Consider the following 19,158-nt stretch of genomic DNA (forward strand, 5'->3'; position numbering starts at 1 on the left):
ATTATTAAAAAAAAAACTTTACAACTCATCGGGAATCTTACGTAGATACAAAAAGAAGAAAAATAGTGACACTGTGCCACCAGAAAATGACCCACAAACTGTGATCACAACAGCCCAGGGACAGTGGGGGGACACAGCTGCACACAGTGGACACCAGGGCCCAAAGGCAGACCCCAGCACCCGGGGAGTTCAGCGTGTCATGGCAGAGGTGGGAAAGAGGTCTGTGCAAGAGGTGGCCACTGGGAAAGTCCACTGACCCTCACTGACGTCCTACCCTTGGCCTAACCACAGGTGGACTAGGTGAGAGGGTGGGGAAATAGTTACACAACCACCGCCGTAATCTGCCAGTGGAAAGGCGAACACACACCAAAGCCGAAGCCGTGAGTGTTGGTGGACATGGAGACGTGAGATGTCCGCACGCCGAGAGGAAAATGCTGCTGATTGATTAAAATGCAAATAATAATATACCCGGATGGTAAATGATTAAATTCTCATCAATTTTACCAGGAAATCAAAAGACACTGTCCAGAAGGTTCCAACAGCAAGGATCAGGAGGGGGGCAGCGCATCCCAGTGACTTGAGGGAAGGGGCAGCCGTCCACTGCTGGCGGAGGACAGCGCTTTCAACAGTCCATGACCCAGCAACACAAAAACATCTACCTTCCTGCGTATTCCTACCCCAAAGGGGTAAGTTCGCCCATGTATACCTAAAGCTGATTCTCAGGGGCCAACAAAGAAAACAAGATTTAAAAAGTCGGTATACAAGTGCGGTATAATACCACCAGATCCATCAGAGGGGTGCGATAGGAACCCCCGGACTGGGAGGGATTTCTGTGTCTGCTGACTATTTACTTATTACAGCAATGTGGTAATATATATTTATTTACAAGAAAAAAAAAAAAAACAAGATTCAGGGACACTAGAAATAGAGGGGCTTCCCATAAGCCTGTTAAGAGGGGCAGAACCTACAGCATCATATTGAACAGTGAAAGGCTGAACCATTCCTACCTTTCTTAATTAACATTGCACTGGAGATTCTCGCCACGTTACTGAGGCAAGAAAGAAAACTAACTGACACGTAGATTGAAATAGGGAAATACAACTATCTTGTTACTTGCAGGTGGCATTACTGTGTGTGTAAGAAACCATGAGAAACTACGAGGAAGACTACTCAAACCAGCCAGTCAGTCTAGCAGGCTTTCAGGATGCAGACTCAATATGTAAAGATCAATTGTATCTATCAACAAAAAAATGGAATTTCTGAAAATTTCAAATGCCATTTATAAGAGCGATCTAAAGCCTGAAATACTTGGCGATTGATCAATAGAAGACTAGTGTTTTGAAAGTTCTCAGACATCATTGAGATGACAAAGAGCAAAACCAGTGGAGGCCATGTCTGCCCTGTGGAACCCCGAAGGCAGCATGAAGCCATCTGTTCTAGCCATGGGCATGCGTCAACAGGCAACGCGGCAGGCGTGGGGACCTGATCACTGCAGGTCTGCGTCCTCGGTGAGACGAAGGAGTTGTCGGGGTAGATTCCCACTCCCTGGTAGAGTCCTGGGGGTGGGACCCCTTCCTGTTGCTGCACCTGGGCAGGTGCTTGTCACCAGCGGCCACTTCTACCAGGTGAGGGAGGGTCTGTGTGGCAGGAGAGGACATCCTGCAAGAAAACAGCACCCGCGGGGCCTGGGACCACCCCAGCACAGACTACCTGCCTCTGGCCCCGCTGGACCCTGCAGCTTTCCCTGCTGGGAGCCACCGCAGCTGAGAGAAGCCCAAGCCACAGGCGCGGTGAGACCCAGAGCACCTCCCCAACTGCAGGGTGTCCCCCCTGGTCTACCACACCCGGTGACAGCCGCCGCACCCAGGTAACGCAATGGCACTGCCAGGGAGAGAAGGCCTCCCGGGGCAGCCGAGTGTGTGTGACTTGGTAGAACCAGCTGTGTTCCTCCATCTAAAGGTTTTAAGAGGACCAGAGAGACACCACGCCCTGAAGGCACGAAGGCCTGTCTCCCCAGCGGGTTCATCACCCAGGGGGAGGGTCCAGCCTGATTCCACACTCACACTTGCCCCAGAGGCCAGGCTCCTGGAGACAAGGCCCAGCGTGTAGTGGTCTGTTTCCGCCCCGAGCAAGATCAGGACAGGGTTAGAAGATCCTGGGACCTGCCAGCTTGGTCAGCCTGGAATCCATGTGAAAGACAGAGAAATCTTGACCCGCCAGTCCCACAGGGTCTGGGAAGGAAAGCCCCTGCCCCCAGTGGGGTGCTGGGGTGCAGGAGGGGGGTCGGCACTCTGGTCCCAGCAGGGAGACCACCCTCGTGGCACCTGCTCTCCAGACTCACCTGCTGCCTTCCTAGACGGTCCACAGTGTTTGCTACAAGTTAATGAGGCGGCCCTCGGGTTCAGTGCGGGGGAACCTGTCCCTGGAACGTAGGATCCTAGGGACTCGCCACCCACAGGCCTCCGGGGACCCTGCGCGGAACTCCCTTGTTGAGCCTGCATCCTGTGAGCGCGGTTGGTTTCTCTCTCGGGCTCAATCCACACTCCTCCCTGTGGCAGAAGGTCTGGGCACAGCCCGGCCCAGCTCCTCCGCCTCAGGCTCCAGCCTCACTGCTGTGCAGCTGCCTGCAGTTTTAGGGAGCCCCGGGCGCACGCATCCCCAGGCCTCTGCCTCCGCCTCCCGCCACGCCTATACAGCCCCATGGGGAAGCTGGGGAGGCCCCTGCTCCGCAGCCCACACCGCTGCCCCAGGCCGACTGGGAGCCCTGCCCAGCAGAGGGGAACCACGGGTCCACTGACCTGCAGGCCCGGCCAGCCCTGAACGTGCACTGTGACACAGGTGGAGGACAGGTGGACGAGTCTCCGGGTCAGGAATGTGCCCGCAGGTGCCAGCCAGGGCCTGCTCCGGGTGCGGGTGACCTGGCAAAGGCCTCCTCTCTGGGGACCCCACGCTTCCTCCCCACCAGAGCCTCCTGCGGAGCAGAGCTCCAGGAGAGAGGTGAACAGGGGCCTGGAGTGACCAGCACCACCCCAGATGCTGCAGAGAAGGGCCGTAGGTCTGTCAGGAGGAGGCCAGCGGCCTGCACCCTCACTTGCAAAAGCACCCAAGTCCGAATTGCCTGTGAAATCAGACGTATTTTCTCCCGACAATTTATCTCCATTGGATAAAGAAAGACACTAAACCCAATTTATAATACAATAAATTTTCCAAATTCAAGAGGCCCGTGAGTCCCGCGGGAGGCTCCGGCGGGACTTGCCCTCACTCGCAGCTCCTGCCCATCGAGTTCCGACCGGGAAGATGTCGTTTTATTGTCCCATTTTTCTAAGTGATACCCTGAACTAGAGAATAATTCAGATAATAAATCCACTTCAATTACTGTCCATTAGAAGACAAGACGACATTAAACCCGAGCAAAGCTCCAGGGAGTAACGATCCTCCCTCTCAGGAGGAATCTGACCAGCGTGGGCGGCCGCAGGCACCCACTGGGCCTCGACCTTTCCTGGGGAAAGAGCTCCCACCAGAAGGGCTGTCCAGAGCCTCCTACAGTGCCTGAGTTAGGCAAAAGACGAGTGGTAGTCCCAGGACCACTCTGACACGTCCCCCCCACCCCTTTCTCCCTGGCCTCTCCTCCCTGGGCCTCTCCTCCCTGGCCTCTCCTCCCTGGGCCTCTCCTCCCGGCCCTCCTGCTCTCAGATCTGCCATGGGTCCAGACAGAGGTGGAGGCCTGAGCGTCACAGAAGGCAGCCGACCCTCGCTAAACAGATGGCCCCCAGGCATGGCAGAGAGCACACAGAGGACTGTGCCGATGTCCATCCCAAGGCGGATGCAGGTTTTTCTTGCTTCCGCGGCTGATGAACAGTCGAGGCCGGAATCTGCCCTCTCCACAGGGAGGATCATGGGCAAGGGCCCCACGCTGTCCCCAGCACAGCACTGCCCGTGGCTCACACCAGCAGGAACACTACCTAAACAGCAGGGACCGCCTCCGGGTTGTCCTACCAGGACGGCCTGGGGCCGCAGTCACACATCCCATTCCCAGGGACAGGGAGCAGCCTTCTTCCATGGGGTGGAGCGCAGAGGTGCCGCCTGCCTTGGGTCAGGTCTTTCCCTCCCCTGCACCCTTCTCATCTTAACCCAACCAGACCCCGCTTTGAAGGCCACAGTGGGTTCCCTAAACTCAGGGAAATACGGCAATGCACTGGAAGCCTGCTCCCTCCGGCCTGTGGAAGCAGGAGGTGCAGGGGATTTGGACCCAGTGGGATGGAGTTATTATATGCATGCCACAGACAGCTACTAACAGGAGCCAGATATACTTAACCTTGAAGATGCTGATTTTAGGATTAACCTCCTGACCCATGTTCCCATAGGCGGGATTTAATTAGGAAGCTTCCCCCAAAAGAGAAGTTTCCTAGATGGAGAAAACAGAAGGAAGGAAATGAGAGACTGGAATGAGCCTCGCTCCTGGGAAGGAGAGGAATCTTGCTCTGTGGAAAACAGAATGATTGGGCAGGAGGAGGCTGGGGGCAGGAGTAGCCTGGGGGCAGGAGGAGCCTGGGGGAGGAGGAGCCTGGGGGCAGGAGGAGCCTGGGGGGCAGGAGGAGCCTGGGGGAGGAGGAGCCTGGGGGGCAGGAGGAGCCTGGGGGAGGAGGAGCCTGGGGGCAGGAGGAGCCTGGGGGAGGAGGAGCCTGGGGGCAGGAGGAGCCTGGGGGGCAGGAGGAGCCTGGGGGAGGAGGAGCCTGGGGGCAGGAGGAGCCTGGGGGAGGAGGAGCCTGGGGGAGGAGGAGCCTGGGGGAGGAGGAGCCTGGGGGGCAGGAGGAGCCTGGGGGCAGGAGGAGCCTGGGGAGGGCAGAGGGGCCTGGGGGTAAGGAGGAGCCTGGGGGGACAGAGGGGCCTGGGGGGCAGAAGGAGCCTGGGGGAGGAGGAGGCTGGGGGAGGAGGAGCCTGGGGGCAGGAGGAGCCTGGGGGCAGGAGGAGCCTGGGGGGCAGGAGGAGCCTGGGGGAGGAGGAGCCTGGGGGGCAGGAGGAGCCTGGGGGAGGAGGAGCCTGGGGGCAGGAGGAGCCTGGGGGAGGAGGAGCCTGGGGGCAGGAGGAGCCTGGGGGGCAGGAGGAGCCTGGGGGAGGAGGAGCCTGGGGGCAGGAGGAGCCTGGGGGAGGAGGAGCCTGGGGGAGGAGGAGCCTGGGGGAGGAGGAGCCTGGGGGGCAGGAGGAGCCTGGGGGCAGGAGGAGCCTGGGGAGGGCAGAGGGGCCTGGGGGTAAGGAGGAGCCTGGGGGGACAGAGGGGCCTGGGGGGCAGAAGGAGCCTGGGGGAGGAGGAGGCTGGGGGAGGAAGAGGAGCCTGGGGCAGGAGGAGGAGGCTGGGGGAGGAAGAAGAGCCTGGGGCAGGAGGAGCCTGGGGGAGGAGTAGCCTGGGGTCAGGAGGAGCCTGGGGTCAGGAAGAGCCTGGGGTCAGGAGGAGCCTGGGGGGAGGAGGAGCCTGGGGTGAGGAGGAGCCTGGGGTCAGGAGGAGCCTGGGACAGTGGGAGGAGCCTGGGGTCAGGAGGAGCCTGGGGTCAGGAGGAGCCTGGGGGCAGGAGGAGCCTGGGGCAGGAGGAGCCTGGGGGAGGAGGAGCCTGGGGGCAGGAGGAGCCTGGGGGGAGGAGGAGCCTGGGGGAGGAGGAGCCTGGGGGCAGGAGGAGCCTGGGGGGAGGAGGAGCCTGGGGGAGGAGGAGCCTGGGGGGCAGGAGGAGCCTGGGGTCAGGAGGAACCTGGGGTCAGGAGGAGGAGCCTGGGGTCAGGAGGAGCCTGGGGGGAGGAGGAGCCTGGGGGAGGAGGAGCCTGGGGGCAGGAGGAGCCTGGGGGGAGGAGGAGCCTGGGGGAGGAGGAGCCTGGGGGGCAGGAGGAGCCTGGGGTCAGGAGGAACCTGGGGTCAGGAGGAGGAGCCTGGGGTCAGGAGGAGCCTGGGGTCAGGAGGAGCCTGGGGGCAGGAGGAGGAGCCTGGGGTCAGGAGGAGCCTGGGGGCAGGAGGAGCCTGGGGGGGCAGGAGGAGCCTGGGGGAGGAGGAGCCTGGGGGCAGGAGGAGCCTGGGGGTCAGGAGGAGCCTGGGGGGCAGGAGGAGCCTGGGGGAGAAGGAGCCTGGGGGCAGGAGGAGCCTGGGGGCAGGAGGAGGAGCCTGGGGGCAGGAGGAGGAGCCTGGGGGCAGGAGGAGCCTGGGGGGAGGAGGAGCCTTGGGGAGGAGGAGCCTGGGGGGCAGGAGGAGCCTGGGGTCAGGAGGAGCCTGGGGTCAGGAGGAGGAGCCTGGGGGCAGGAGGAGCCTGGGGGCAGGAGGAGCCCGGGGGGGGGGGCAGGAGGAGCCTGGGGTCAGGAGGAGCAGCCTGGGGTCAAGAGAAGCCTGGGGGAGGAGGAGACTGGGGGGCAGGAGGAGACTGGGGGGGCAGGAGGAGCCTGGGGGGAGGAGGAGCCTGGGGGCTGAGGAGCCTGGGGGCAGGACGAGCCCGGGGGGGCAGGAGGAGCCTGGGGTCAGGAGGAGCAGCCTGGGGTCAGGAGGAGCCTGGGGGAGGAGGAGCCTGGCGGCAGGAGGAGCCTGGGGGCAGGAGGAGCCTGGGGGGGCAGGAGGAGCCTGGAGGGAGGAGGAGCCTGGGGCAGGAGGAGCCTGGGGGCAGGAGGAGCCTGGGGGAGGAGGAGCCTGGGGGAGGAGGAGCCTGGGGGCAGGAGGAGCCTGGGGGGAGGAGGAGGCTGTGGGGCAGGAGGAGCCTGGGGGGCAGGAGGAGCCTGGGGGCAGGAGGAGCCTGGGGTCAGGAGGAGGAGCCTGGGGGCAGGAGGAGCCTGGGGGCAGGAGGAGCCCGGGGGGGGGCAGGAGGAGCCTGGGGTCAGGAGGAGCAGCCTGGGGTCAAGAGAAGCCTGGGGGAGGAGGAGACTGGGGGGGCAGGAGGAGCCTGGGGGGAGGAGGAGCCTGGGGGCTGAGGAGCCTGGGGGCAGGACGAGCCCGGGGGGGCAGGAGGAGCCTGGGGTCAGGAGGAGCAGCCTGGGGTCAGGAGGAGCCTGGGGGAGGAGGAGCCTGGGGGCAGGAGGAGCCTGGGGGAGGAGGAGCCTGGGGGCAGGAGGAGCCTGGGGGGAGGAGGAGGCTGTGGGGCAGGAGGAGCCTGGGGGGCAGGAGGAGCCTGGGGGCAGGAGGAGCCTGGGGGCAGGAGGAGCCTGGGGGGAGGAGGAGCGTGGGGGGAGGAGGAGCCTAGGGGGAGGCAGGAGGAGCCTGGCGGGGGCAGGAGGAGCCTGGGGGCAGGAGGAGGCTGGGGGGCAGGAGGAGCCTGGGGGGGCAGGAGGAGCCTGGGGGAGGAGGAGCCTGGGGCAGGAGGAGCCTGGGGGCAGGAGGAGCCTGGGGGAGGAGGAGACTGGGGGGGCAGGAGGAGCCTGGGGGGCAGGAGGAGCCTGGGGGCAGGAGGAGCCTGGGGGCAGGAGGAGCCTGGGGGGAGGAGGAGCGTGGGGGGAGGAGGAGCCTAGGGGGAGGCAGGAGGAGCCTGGCGGGGGCAGGAGGAGCCTGGGGGCAGGAGGAGGCTGGGGGGCAGGAGGAGCCTGGGGGGGCAGGAGGAGCCTGGGGGAGGAGGAGCCTGGGGCAGGAGGAGCCTGGGGGCAGGAGGAGCCTGGGGGAGGAGGAGACTGGGGGGGCAGGAGGAGCCTGGGGGGGCAGGAGGAGCCTGGGGGCGGAGGAGCCTGGGGCAGGAGGAGCCTGGGGGCAGGAGGAGCCTGGGGGGAGGAGGAGCCTGGGGGCAGGAGGAGCCTGGGGGCAGGAGGAGCCTGGGGGCAGGAGGAGTCTGGGGGCAGAAGTCAGTGACACTGCCTCCAGGAGGCCCTGAGCCTCATGCCCCCCCAGGCTTGGAGGGGTGGTCTGACTCCACCAGAGTAGCTGCAGGGCAGTGGCTGTGGGGGTGCCGGAGGAAGGCCTGAGCAGGCGGAGGGGCAGGACCCGTGCTCTCCCTGCCTCCAGCTCTCCCTGGGTTGCTGTGAGTGGCGTTTAACGTATTGTTGGTATAACCTGACACTCTTCTCTTTGAGCTTATTTTCCTAATGAATCATCGGAGCCAATACCTCACTGGGTAGAATTTATCTCTTCATTTTCAAACCCATAAACCTATAAACCCCGTGCCATGAGCTCTTTCTGGGCAGCCTGCTTTATCATCTAGCCACTCTGCGCATGGCCTTCTTGGTCACCCTGGCCAGAAGTGTTCCTTGGTGCTCCTGGCCGCCCTCCCTGCACCAGTCGTCTGAGCCCTCTGCCTCCGGCCTGGCTCTTGCTGTGTGACCCCTTTCAGGTCTGGCTTTCCCAAGCATGCTGTGAGCTCCGCGCAGAAAGACCAGGCCTTGCGCTGGCTGCCTCGGCCCCCACAGCACCTGGCAGAGAACTCTGCCCAGGAGCAGGTGCTCGGTGACTCTGCTCACTGTCTGCTTAGTGAGGAGTTTCTCTCCTGAAGCCGTGTGCCAGGCTCAATCACAATAACCGCAGGGCCTCACTCCTGGTGACTGGCACTCAAACAACCAGAGGCCTGAGCTCACAGGAACACTTTTGGTTTGCATCATCCTTATCTGGAAGATAGGACATCTCACCGAGAAAGGAAACCTCAAGATCGTCATCTCCCACCTGGCCGGCAGAGCCCGCCCTCTGCCTCACTCCACACCTGCGATCCCCACCAAAGACAGCGTCTGGAAATCCCACTGGAAGGATTCACCTGCAGACTTGGCCTCTCGGAGTGTGGGAACTGCTTCGTCTTTATTGTCCCAATTCTTGGCACCTAGATATTTGCTAATTAATTCAACATCAGTCATTATTGAAGGATTCAATTATTTTTATTACATCATACCACACCTTTTGCTAAAACTTCGGGTCATTAAATAATAATAGCTGCCATTTTGGGAGCTTCTCCTGTGTGTTAGGGCACATCTTCCCTAATTTAATCCTTACAAGAACCCTTTGAGGCAGAGATTAGAGTGATGAATAAAAGTGATTAAGTAATTTGCCCAAGTTCAAAAAGCTAGTAAATGATGGAACTGGTTTTCAATCCAGATCTTTCTGATTTCAGATAAAAGTTAAAACGATAAAAGTTTAAAAAGAATGATCTTCACTGGTTAACTCTCAATTAATCAGAACATCCATTTAAACAGGACTCCCTCATCTCCAAACCTGTGACCTCAAGTAAACCAACAAGCTTAGAAGAGTGAAAACCTAAGCCCTGCTGTTAAAAGCCCAGTGGTGAGTCACAGGGGTCCGCCTCTCCACCTGAGATCACCGCCTTGGAGGGCTCCGGCTCTTGCCGTCGGGAAGCACGAGTTGTTCCCTTCCCTGGCAGATGATCGACAGAGGCAGGCTGCTTTACAGGTGGTCAGCAGCAGGAAGACCAGGAGCCTTGGAGCCGCGTGGCCAGGGGGAGCAGAGAGGACAGTCACAGACTGCACCTTGCCGCCCACACTGAACGTCTGGGCTTGCTGTTAGAGCCTGTGGCTTTGAACGTCTGAAACCCGAGGCTCTGCTCAGCCCACGCAAGCATCCTGGCATGTCCTCAAGGACTGCCATGGGCTCTGCCTCTCCCAGGGTTCCTGTGGTCCTGTCTCCCCGGCAGTCCCCTCCGCCCCGACTTGTCGACCGTTGGCTGGTGGGATTGAAGAAGCCTGTGTCCAGTGCAGGGACTGGCAGGCTTGGTGCTGCTTGACCCCCAGAACCGAGGTCCCGCCCCACCCCAGGAGACGTGCCCTTTGTTAGGAAATTGGCAGAGCTCTTGGCTCAGAGGGTACAGGGCTGAGGATGCCAGCCTGCTGAGGGCTGGAGGGTTTGTCCCCGGGGAGGCGGTGACAGAAACAGGTGGGGGCACAGCTGCTGCTGCCTCCAGCCCTCCACAAGACTCCCCACTCAGGGTTTGGAGTCTTAAACCAGGACTTTGAGGACCTAGCCTCAGTACCACTTCCCCAAGACACCTCGAAGACCAGAGGGTCCCGCTCTCCACGCCCCTTCTGCAGCAGAGGTTCTGCAGCCTGACCATGCCCCCCCCCACCGGGCGTTGGCGGAGACTCTGAAACCTGCACACACGTGGCAGTCTCACAGCGTGGCAGGGTCTTCTGGCTGCAGGCTGGATCTTCAGTGTCCCCCAAAGGCCACTGTGTTGAAGACTGGGTCCCCAGAGTGGGAGGTGATGGAGTCTCCGGGAGGCTGGGCCTCGTGGGAGGAGGGAAGTCCCTGGAGTGAGCCCAGGCAGGGACAGCCCAGGCCCCTCTCTCTGGCTCCAGCCAGGCTGAGCAGCTCTGCTCCACCTCCTGCTCCCGCCGTGGACTGGCACCACGTGCCCAACAGACCTTCTCTTCTTGAACCTGTTCATCCAGGCATTTGTCCCAGCGACAGAAAGCCGACCACCACACTGTGGCTCAGAAAGCGCCACCTGGAACCAGCAGTGAGCGGGCCTCGGAGGGGCACGAGGCGCTCGGGAAAACAAGGACACTGATTCCTCACATCAAGAATACCATTATTTTTAATTTACATAATCAGCAGAAATAAACTTTCTTTTAAAACATAATAAAAATTCATTTTTATCCTTAAGTGTCAAACATACTCTTTGAACATATCTTATTGGTAGATCATAAAACAAATTTGATTCAAAAATGCTCATGGTTGATAAAGACAAAAAAAAAGTCAGTGCCAGAAACATCATAATCAGACTGATAGAGGCGTCGGAAATCTCGTAATTGAAGTAGAACTGTGAGTGAGCTCTGCCCCGTCCACCCTGCAGTCTTTCCTCTGGAGTTAATACCACAGAGACCCGTAAAAGATCAATCAAGACAAGGAATCGATGAGTCCTCAAGTGCTCATAAGCGCCGCCTGTCCCGCGATACGTGGGGAGTTGATGGTGTTGGCCCACGCAGATTTATAGGAAATCCATAGTGAGAACGGGAGCGAGGAGGGCAGCACTCAGTGAACAGGCCCTGCTCAGTCGCGACTGAGCCCCGCTCCAAGGGTCTGCAGACTCACGTGACCCTCCCCTCCGCAAGGAGAGGAAGGGAGAACCAGTCCCGTGAGCTGTGTCATTAGCGGGTGTCTGAGGACCTGCGAGGCTGTTCCGTGGAGCTCTGTATTCGGGAGCCGAGGCTGTAACAGGCTGTGGACGTGGATGGACATTTTCTCCCACCCTCGTCTAAGAATCAACTTTTCCTGGGATTTTTTTTTTTTGAAAGTTATAAAAATATCTTTAGGATCATCCAGGTCCCTACTCTCTCAAGCTGATGATCCACAGGTCGTGCGAGTGGATGAGTTAATAGGTAATTAATAGTTCACAAATCGCTGGTCCTGACCCTCAGGTTACGTCACCAAGCTTTAGACTGTGGCACGTTATTAATTAACAGCATCAAGTGATATGTTTAGAAAATTAATCTTTGAAGCAATATCACAATCACAAGAATATACCTAATCAGATAGATGGGCTGCAATAAACGTTTTCATAAATTAGGAAACATAAACCACTGTAAGTGATTACCAGCAAGTGGGTTCTGGTGGGGGACGGAGTTGTCTACGTCACAATCAGCAGGACCAGAGAGCACACCTGAGATCAATCACTTGTGAACCAACTTTCAGAGAAAGACAAATGAAAAATGTGAAAAAGCCCACATTTTCTTAATAACAATAAGTTCGCCATCTCACATGCTGGGAGGCCACAGATTTCCCGGGGACACTGATATCTAAATGCTCTCTGGTCTGGTCACACCAGGAGAGTTCACAGTCTGCAAAGGAAGAAGATAGATAGCCTTACATAGGACGCTCGGCAACCCCACAGCCCACTCCACGTCCACCCACGCGCGGTTGTCGAAGCTGTTAGAGATGCCTCTTTGCAGGGTCCTCTGGAAGGCCATCTGGGGTGGCAGTGTGATGGACAGTGGCATGACCTCTGCACTCATGCTTCCCTGTGGCAGGGGCAGAACTGGAACCACAGAGGCAAGGGGAGCCCACGTGGAGGTTTCAGGACCAAGGGTGTGTCTCCCCATGAGACTTGCCCCAGGACAAAGCCTAAGGCCACTGTCACCGGCTAGTGCCTTCAAGAGCAGGGGACTTGGTCTCCACCCAATTCAATGGCCAGAAGGTGGAATGATGGGGCCGCTGAGCTTCCACATAATGATGGCTTCCACAGAATGGTCCCTCCCTGGAGTCCGTCGGAGGTGCTGACTGAGCTCCTGGGGCAGCATGGTGGTCTGGGCATGGCGAAGGGCACCCCTCCAACTAGAAAGGGGCAGGGCTTTCCTCGCCACGCCCAGCACACTTCTCCCAGGCGTCCCTGGCCCACATCCGGCCACCCACCCTGAACCACTCAGTGGACAGCTGCTGGACTCATTCCCAGGGTAGCGCAATGGGGTGCTTGATGGCCCTCACTGTTGAGGAGCACACACATGCGGCTGTCACCAGGAGCCTGCAGTGCAGGACAGTGAGCCCCAGTTGGGCCCTGAACTCAGGGAGGTGGCAGAAGGCCTGGGAGGTGACATCCTCCAGCTGTCGATCACACTCTCACATCAGGTGGCCTTCTGACGGACACTTCAAAAGAGGGCAGAGGGTGGCCATCCCTTTCTTGGGGTGCACTTCTTTTGCTCCCCACCACCTTCTCCCAGTGGCTCTTGTCCTTATTTCTGTGGCCCTGTGAATGTCACATAGGCCCCCCTCCCTGACTGCAGACCCCAAGTGTGGTCCACCTGCCGCGCACCTGAGAGCGTTTATCATGGCCTCTTCTGTGCTCCAGAGGCGTTACTGTCCACGTGAGGGTCACACTCAGCGTCAGAGCAGCCAGCATTGAGCAGACAGGAGCAAACCGCAGCGTCTTCAAAACAGGGCAGGGAGAAGGCCAGAGGGATGGAATGACAATGCCCAGGCCCGGCAGTGCAGCCCCGTCCCGCCTGCCCCTTCCATTGCACCTCCCTGTTAGCCCATCTCCCTGGAACCTGGGCACCAGCTTGTTTCCATGCCACCCGCTGTTGCCGTGGCCCTGTGTCCTGCCTGGCTGCTGCTCCCGTTCCACGTGCCGGTCAGTGCAGAGTGGTGCCTGGCCACCTTCCACGCTGGTCCTCTGCGACTCAGCTGGATCATATTTTAGTCTGGATTCGTCTTTGTTCCCTAAGCAGGTAAGTGGCTGAGGCCCATCATGCCCTGTAAAATCCCTTTACTGAGCCTCCAGCCCTGTCCAAACCACAGTCAGCCCCCGGCCAGCTCCCATCTGCACCCTGCTGTCCCCGAGTGGTCACTTTACCCCCGAGAGTCTTCGGCACCTTCTGTTCTTTCTCCACCCGTATAAGGTCAGTTCCACACCCCTGCCCTTCTTGACCAGCCGCCCCAGCCTTCCCTCCCTCTCGCCTCATCGACCCCTGGCCAGGACTGGCCACTCTCACTTTGAGCCTGTGACACTAAACTTGCCATCCACTCCAGCAAGTCAGTCCACACCCAGGCAAGTAGCAGGCCTGTCCCCTGTGGGCATGACAGTGGTCACTGAGCTCTGCCACTGCAGCACCCTGAAGTGCCTAAGACAAGGGTTCAGCCATGGTGGTCGACTCCACCTGGTCATGGCTGCAAGGCAGTCCTGACCTCCATGTGGAACCAGTCCCCGAAACACCTGCATGACGGGCCCCTTGTCATCCTCACGGGGTTATCCAGAGTCGCTCCCCTAAGCTGCATTCTGCCCTGAGACCTCCTCCTTCCCTTCCAAAGTTTAGTATCTTCTTGTATTGAGTAGCCACAGACACCACACGTCCTGCCGACATGCTCGCTGACTGCGAGCTCTGCAGGGCAGCTCCTGGGGCACCGGGCTCCCCCACGTCTCCCAGTGCAGGGCAGCTCCTGCACAGGAGGAATGCTTGGTGCTCCTCTGCTGGGCGAGGGCGCAACCAGGCTGAGTGATTAGCTATCAGATGAATGTGGTCCTGGGGTGAAGCTCAGCAGCAAAGCATGTGCTCAGCATATGCGGTGCCCCAAGTTCAAACCCAGCACCCAGAAGAAGTAAATGAACGAAAGAATGGCAAGAGGACTCAGAGGTTCAAAGCAACACTGTAGCAAGCTCACAGCCACGAAGCCTGCACTTCCCACAGCCTCGTCCTGCAGTAGGAAGCCACTCGGCCTGGGGTCAAAGTCAGAGGCTCTCCATTCTGCCTTAAATTGTGGTGTATCCATGCCATGCAGGGCTAGTCCACCAATGAAAAGGAGCCACCTGTCCATGCCATGCAGGTCAACTCAGTACACCATGCTGAGCCAAAGAAGCCAGACCCAGGCAGTCTGGACTGCTGCTGGCTTCACCCCGACTCATCTCCTCTACCAGCGCGTGCTGTCTTGAGACCCTGGCACCCTGTGGTATTGTGGAGAGGGCAGGCCCTGGCTCCCATCCTGGCACACCCACTGGCCAGCTCTGAGATCCTGTCCCCACCCAACCCTCCTATGCCTCAGTGTCCCCACCTGCAAGGTGGGTCTGAAGATGGACACACACCCCCTGTGTTCTGCCAAGTGTCCTGAGTCCTGCAGGGGCCAGATGCCATGCAGAGCCCAGAGGGAGCAATGGTGGAGAACAGATTGTCCTGCACATCCCAGAGGCCAGGGGAAGCCCAGGCTGGGGAAGCCCAGAAGGACTCACCTGCTGGGGAGGCACGGGGGCTCTGGAGGGGGCCCACCTCAGCATGCGAGGGAAGGCGCAGGGGAGAGGGTGCTGGTCCCAGAGAACAAGCTGTCTGACCACCCAGAGGCAGGAGAGAACAGAGGACGGAGCGACAGAAAGTTCAAAGGGGGAGACGCAGGGCTCCAGTCAGCCAGGCTCACGGCAAGGAGCCAGGGCAGGAGGAAGCGCACGGGTCACACTGAAAGGTTCTTAGGGACAGACAGCCAGGTTTTCCTTACAAGTCACAGTGTATGCAGGGCGGGAAGGACCTTGAGGGACAAGCAGGGCATCAGGCACCAGGTAATGGGCAGGGAGGTCAGAGGGGCTAGTGACAAGGTCAGGGTCGAGTCTCTGGGCTGGGACTGTTAGAAGTGGGAAGGAGGAAGAGAAGGGTGTCGGGTGTGACGTCACATCCGTATTTCTGGCATGGAACACCAGGTGGACAGTCTCCATTCCTGGGCTGGAGAACCCTGAAGGCCGGCGGTCCTGGGGCTGAGCCAAGGGGTCTGGCTGGCCAGAGGCAGGCCTCACCAGGGCTGTGGAGTGAGGCCCAGCAAGAAGTCCACACAGTGACAAGGAAGAGGCTTAGGACAACAGCCACCAGCCACCTCCAGGGTCTGGCTCGGAAGACCCCAGGAAGCCAGCTGCAGACGGCCGGCCAAAGGGAAGCAGGAGAGCAGGGCGAGCCCAGCGCACAGAAGAGCGGGCTCAGCAAGAGCCACGGTGCTGCTGCACGACCAAGCAAGGTTTTTGATAAACGGGGGCACCACTGAAAAGAGGCCCACAAAATAGTGCACAAAATGATCCACTTTTGTAAACCCAGAGTCGAAGCTTTGCCGAGCGCCTTCTGCATGCCGAGCCCCCCTCAGTGGGCGCCCCACAGCCCTGGGAGGAGGGCGCAGTTTCTAACCAGCATTGTACAGACAGGGGTCTGGGCCCCGAAACCTCAGCTACAGCTCCCTGGGGATGGCCCGTGACAGGGCCACTCCAGGTCATGGGCCTCTGTGGAGGGACAGAGGCTCCACCAGAAGGAAGGTGTTAGAGCAAATGGCTCAGATCACAATGGACTCTGAGAGGCTGCTGGACCTGCAAGGACGTTCTGGAGTGGCCACACCTGAGCTGTGCACACAGGTGGACCCTCTTGGTGGACAAGCAGCAGGGGAGGCTGGACAGGGGAAGCTGGGCAGGGGAAGCTGGGCACGGTGCCTGAGCAGAGTGGGAGACAGGAAGGAAGCCTGAGACCTCGCTGCACCTGGAGGGACCAGGGACCAGAAGAGGACGGAGGCCCAGCCACTCAGCACAACGGGGAAGATGCCCTCCACACGGTGGGACAGAGACAGTCCAGAGAAGGCTCCTGGGCGGCTGTGGAGAGCAGCCACCTGGCCTTGGAGCCCAGGGACTGAAGCAGGGCCACGGTGGGCACCGGAGCCGTGACAGGGCTGCTGACATCGAGCCGCGGACAGGGAGGGTCTAAGGCCTCCGTGGGTAGTGGCTTGGCCAGCCGAGAGCTGGCTCTAGGCAGTGCGAGGACCCCATGGCAGACGGTGCTGTCGGTCACCCGGGGCTGCCACAGGCGCGTCAGGTGGCCGTGAGACAGGCGGGCGGGTGGGTGGCGGGCCAGCAGCCCTGCCTGAGGAGGAGGGGAGGAGGGAGGGAGGACGAGGCCTCAGCGCACGGCCGGCACACACACCCCAGGCTTGTCTGCTTGTATTCTGAACATTGGTGTTTCTTCCATTGTCGTTGTTTCTGACAGTGTTGTCATGGATTCCTCAGGAGTATCGACATGCAGGGTCGCCTCCGTGAACAGAAAGGTCTCACATGGTCAGAAAAGTCTCACAACAGAAAAGTTGTGACAACTTTTATTCCTTCCTCTTGCTTAATTGCTCTGGCCACGACCTGCACACAACACATACATACTCCACACAGCACATACACACTCCACACAGACGCACAACACATAGGAAACACATACGATACACCCAACACATATGATAAACAACACATAAACAACACATAAACAACACACTTGATACACAACACAATGATACCCCAACACACATGGTACACAGCACACATGATAAACAACACATACGACAACACACACAATACACAACACGCATGATATGCCCAACATACATGATACACACAACACACATGATACACACAACACAGATGACACACACAACACAATTCACAAGATACACACACCACACCACCACGCCACTCGTGTCCACAAAGCCCCACACTGGCCCCACCTGGACTCAAGCTCTGCCCACACGTGCTCCTGGGAGACTTCTGCGTGGCCTTCTGATGCACGGGTCCCGTCTGCAGAGAATAGGTCTGCCTACCTGCTCCACAGAAGTGGTCAGCTGTCACCGCCCCCAGAACTGTCAGAAGCACAATTAAATGAGAGCGTTCACGTGGTGTCTATGAACCGCAGTGCTGAGGCTGCCCACTCACAAGTCCAGGGCTGGAAAGGTTCTGCAAACCAGTTCTCCAGGTTGAAAAGCAAAGGTTCGCCTCCCCCGCAGAGAAGCCGTCGCAAGCCTGTCCCCGTGCGAGGAACTGGAGAGGTTAGGGCCCGGTGCACAGGGCTGAGGTCCGTTGTCATGAGGTGAAGCAGGATTTTGAAAATTAGAAATACCATCAAGAAAAATGTCGTGTTTTTCTTTTACACTTTCAAAACCTGCAGCTCTGTCTCTGCAGTTGAGGGCTCGCAGCGTGAACTCAGATAACAACGTAAGAGGGCAGGACACAGCTCAGGGCCTGGAGAACCGCCCAGCTGTTCCCGCCCTCCTGCTCCCGAATTTTGAAGGGTGAAATGGAGTCCTAAGGACACCGACGGAAGCCACACTTCGCTCAGCGCGCTGCTGGTGGTCGGAGTCTGCGGGATGTCCCAGTGACCTTGGGGACCAGCACACTGACTGGAAGTCAAGCTGGCCAGGAGAGAAGTCTTTTCTGAATGTCACCTGCTCCATGCAGGTTCGAGGCTGGCGGGCCACGGGAACCTGAAGTGCCTTGCACGAGCATAGGTCACGCCCAGCCACATGCCCTGGGGCCTGTGTGCGAGTGTGCGAGGCAGACACCCACCGTGTCTCCCCAGCAGTGTCCAACTCCGCTCCCTCAGGAGGACTGGACACCTGCAGGGGCCACCTCTCTCCTGCACCGTCTCTCATTTAGGTTTCATGCCCAGGGCTCCAGGGACCAAAAGCAGTGTGTGATGTCACAGGTGGGTGGAGGGGCATGTGAAGAAGTGTCACAGCTGGATGGCCACAGGTGATCAGGTGGAAGATAAAGGACAGGAGTGATGTGAGGGCAATTTCAGCGGCCTTCTCCTCCTGCCACTCTGCAGCGTGGAGCACCCTGTGTAGACGACACTCCACTGACACTCCCAGATGGAAGGACTCGGCGGTATCTACAGAAAAGGGAAAATTAACAAAAAAATTCAAGGTAGTGTTTGGGATAGGATATCTAATCTGGCTTCTAAAGTGTTTATAAAATATTTTAAAAGAAAAATTATTAAACTCTATGAAAAATAAACAAATATAAGAAACTTCAAAACTGTTCCTTAGCCACCGACACGTGAAGAGCTAGCAGCTGTCCCTCCTGTCCTCACAGCAGAACAGAGCTAACGAGTGGAGAGGCGAGAACCTTCCTCGGGTCCATCAAAGCACTGAGGTCCCAGGGCCACCCGCTGCCCCACAACTGCAGAGTGACCTCAGCTCGCCCGGAGCCGCAGGGCTGACCCCACGTGGGTGGGACACCTCGTGGTGAGTCTGAGGAGCCACCCACGACTGCATGCAGGTGACAGTTTCCCAGGGCCACACCTCCATGGGTGTCCCTGTAAACCCCACCAGTTCTCAAGGGACAAGCCAACAGGGAGCCCTGCCTAGGAAGAGCTTGTCCCAGGCCCCTCAGTCCTCCCACCTGGAGAGGCCGGTCCCTCCTTTCTCACTGAGGAGAAGGCGTGGTGAAGGCGTCAGAGCGCACGTGGAGGTCAGGTAGGACCCCACTCTCATCCTGGCGTGGTCAATTAGCCACTGTCCCCCGTGACAGCACCCCAACGTGCTGGGAGACCAGAGCACATGACAGAGACCTCTGGTAGCAGGAGGGCTGGGCATTTCCCGCCCCTTCCTTGCATGAGTCATCAAGAAGCACAGTGCCATCCGAAATGGACAGAGACTGCTTCAGAGGCCCGTTTAAGAAACCACCAAGGGTGACCACAGAGAAAAAATGTAGAGATAAGTATTCTTGATATGAGAGAAGGGGAGAAAACGGGTCCTACGTGACTCCAGTCAAATGCTCAACTGAAACAGAGAAGGAAGACGAGGAGGAGGAAGGCCCAGAACCCTACCAGCAGGCGGGCCTTCCTCCAGCCACGGCAGCAGTCGCTTACATTGGGTGGCCTCCACACACCAATCACGGGGCCACAGGAGACCCAACTGCTTGTCGTCACACACACCAAGCTGGCCTCAGTCCCTCACCACCACAGGACTCCAGCCAAACTGAGGCTTTGCCAAGGTGGACCTACGTGTGG

At 59.1% G+C, this 19,158-nt stretch overlaps 1 long non-coding RNA gene across 5 annotated transcripts in view; it reads right to left on the bottom strand.

The window, feature by feature from the left end:
- Positions 1 to 10,484: 10,484 nt before the first annotated feature.
- LOC120891771 (uncharacterized) overlaps positions 10,485 to 19,158 on the bottom strand; it is a 37,257-nt gene continuing 28,583 nt past the window's right edge. For 2 of the 5 annotated variants that reach the window (XR_013435562.1, XR_013435561.1), the window contains 2 exons: positions 12,693 to 18,036; positions 10,485 to 11,724 (listed from right to left, as the gene is read on the bottom strand). This is a non-coding gene — a long non-coding RNA (uncharacterized LOC120891771). The remainder of the gene's footprint in view (positions 11,725 to 12,692; positions 18,037 to 19,158) is intronic. The other 3 variants (XR_013435565.1, XR_013435564.1, XR_013435563.1) reach the window with 2 other exon arrangements.

The sequence above is a fragment of the Ictidomys tridecemlineatus genome, chromosome 2, assembly GCF_052094955.1.
Source record: "Ictidomys tridecemlineatus isolate mIctTri1 chromosome 2, mIctTri1.hap1, whole genome shotgun sequence".
NCBI classification, from domain to species: domain Eukaryota; kingdom Metazoa; phylum Chordata; class Mammalia; order Rodentia; family Sciuridae; genus Ictidomys; species Ictidomys tridecemlineatus.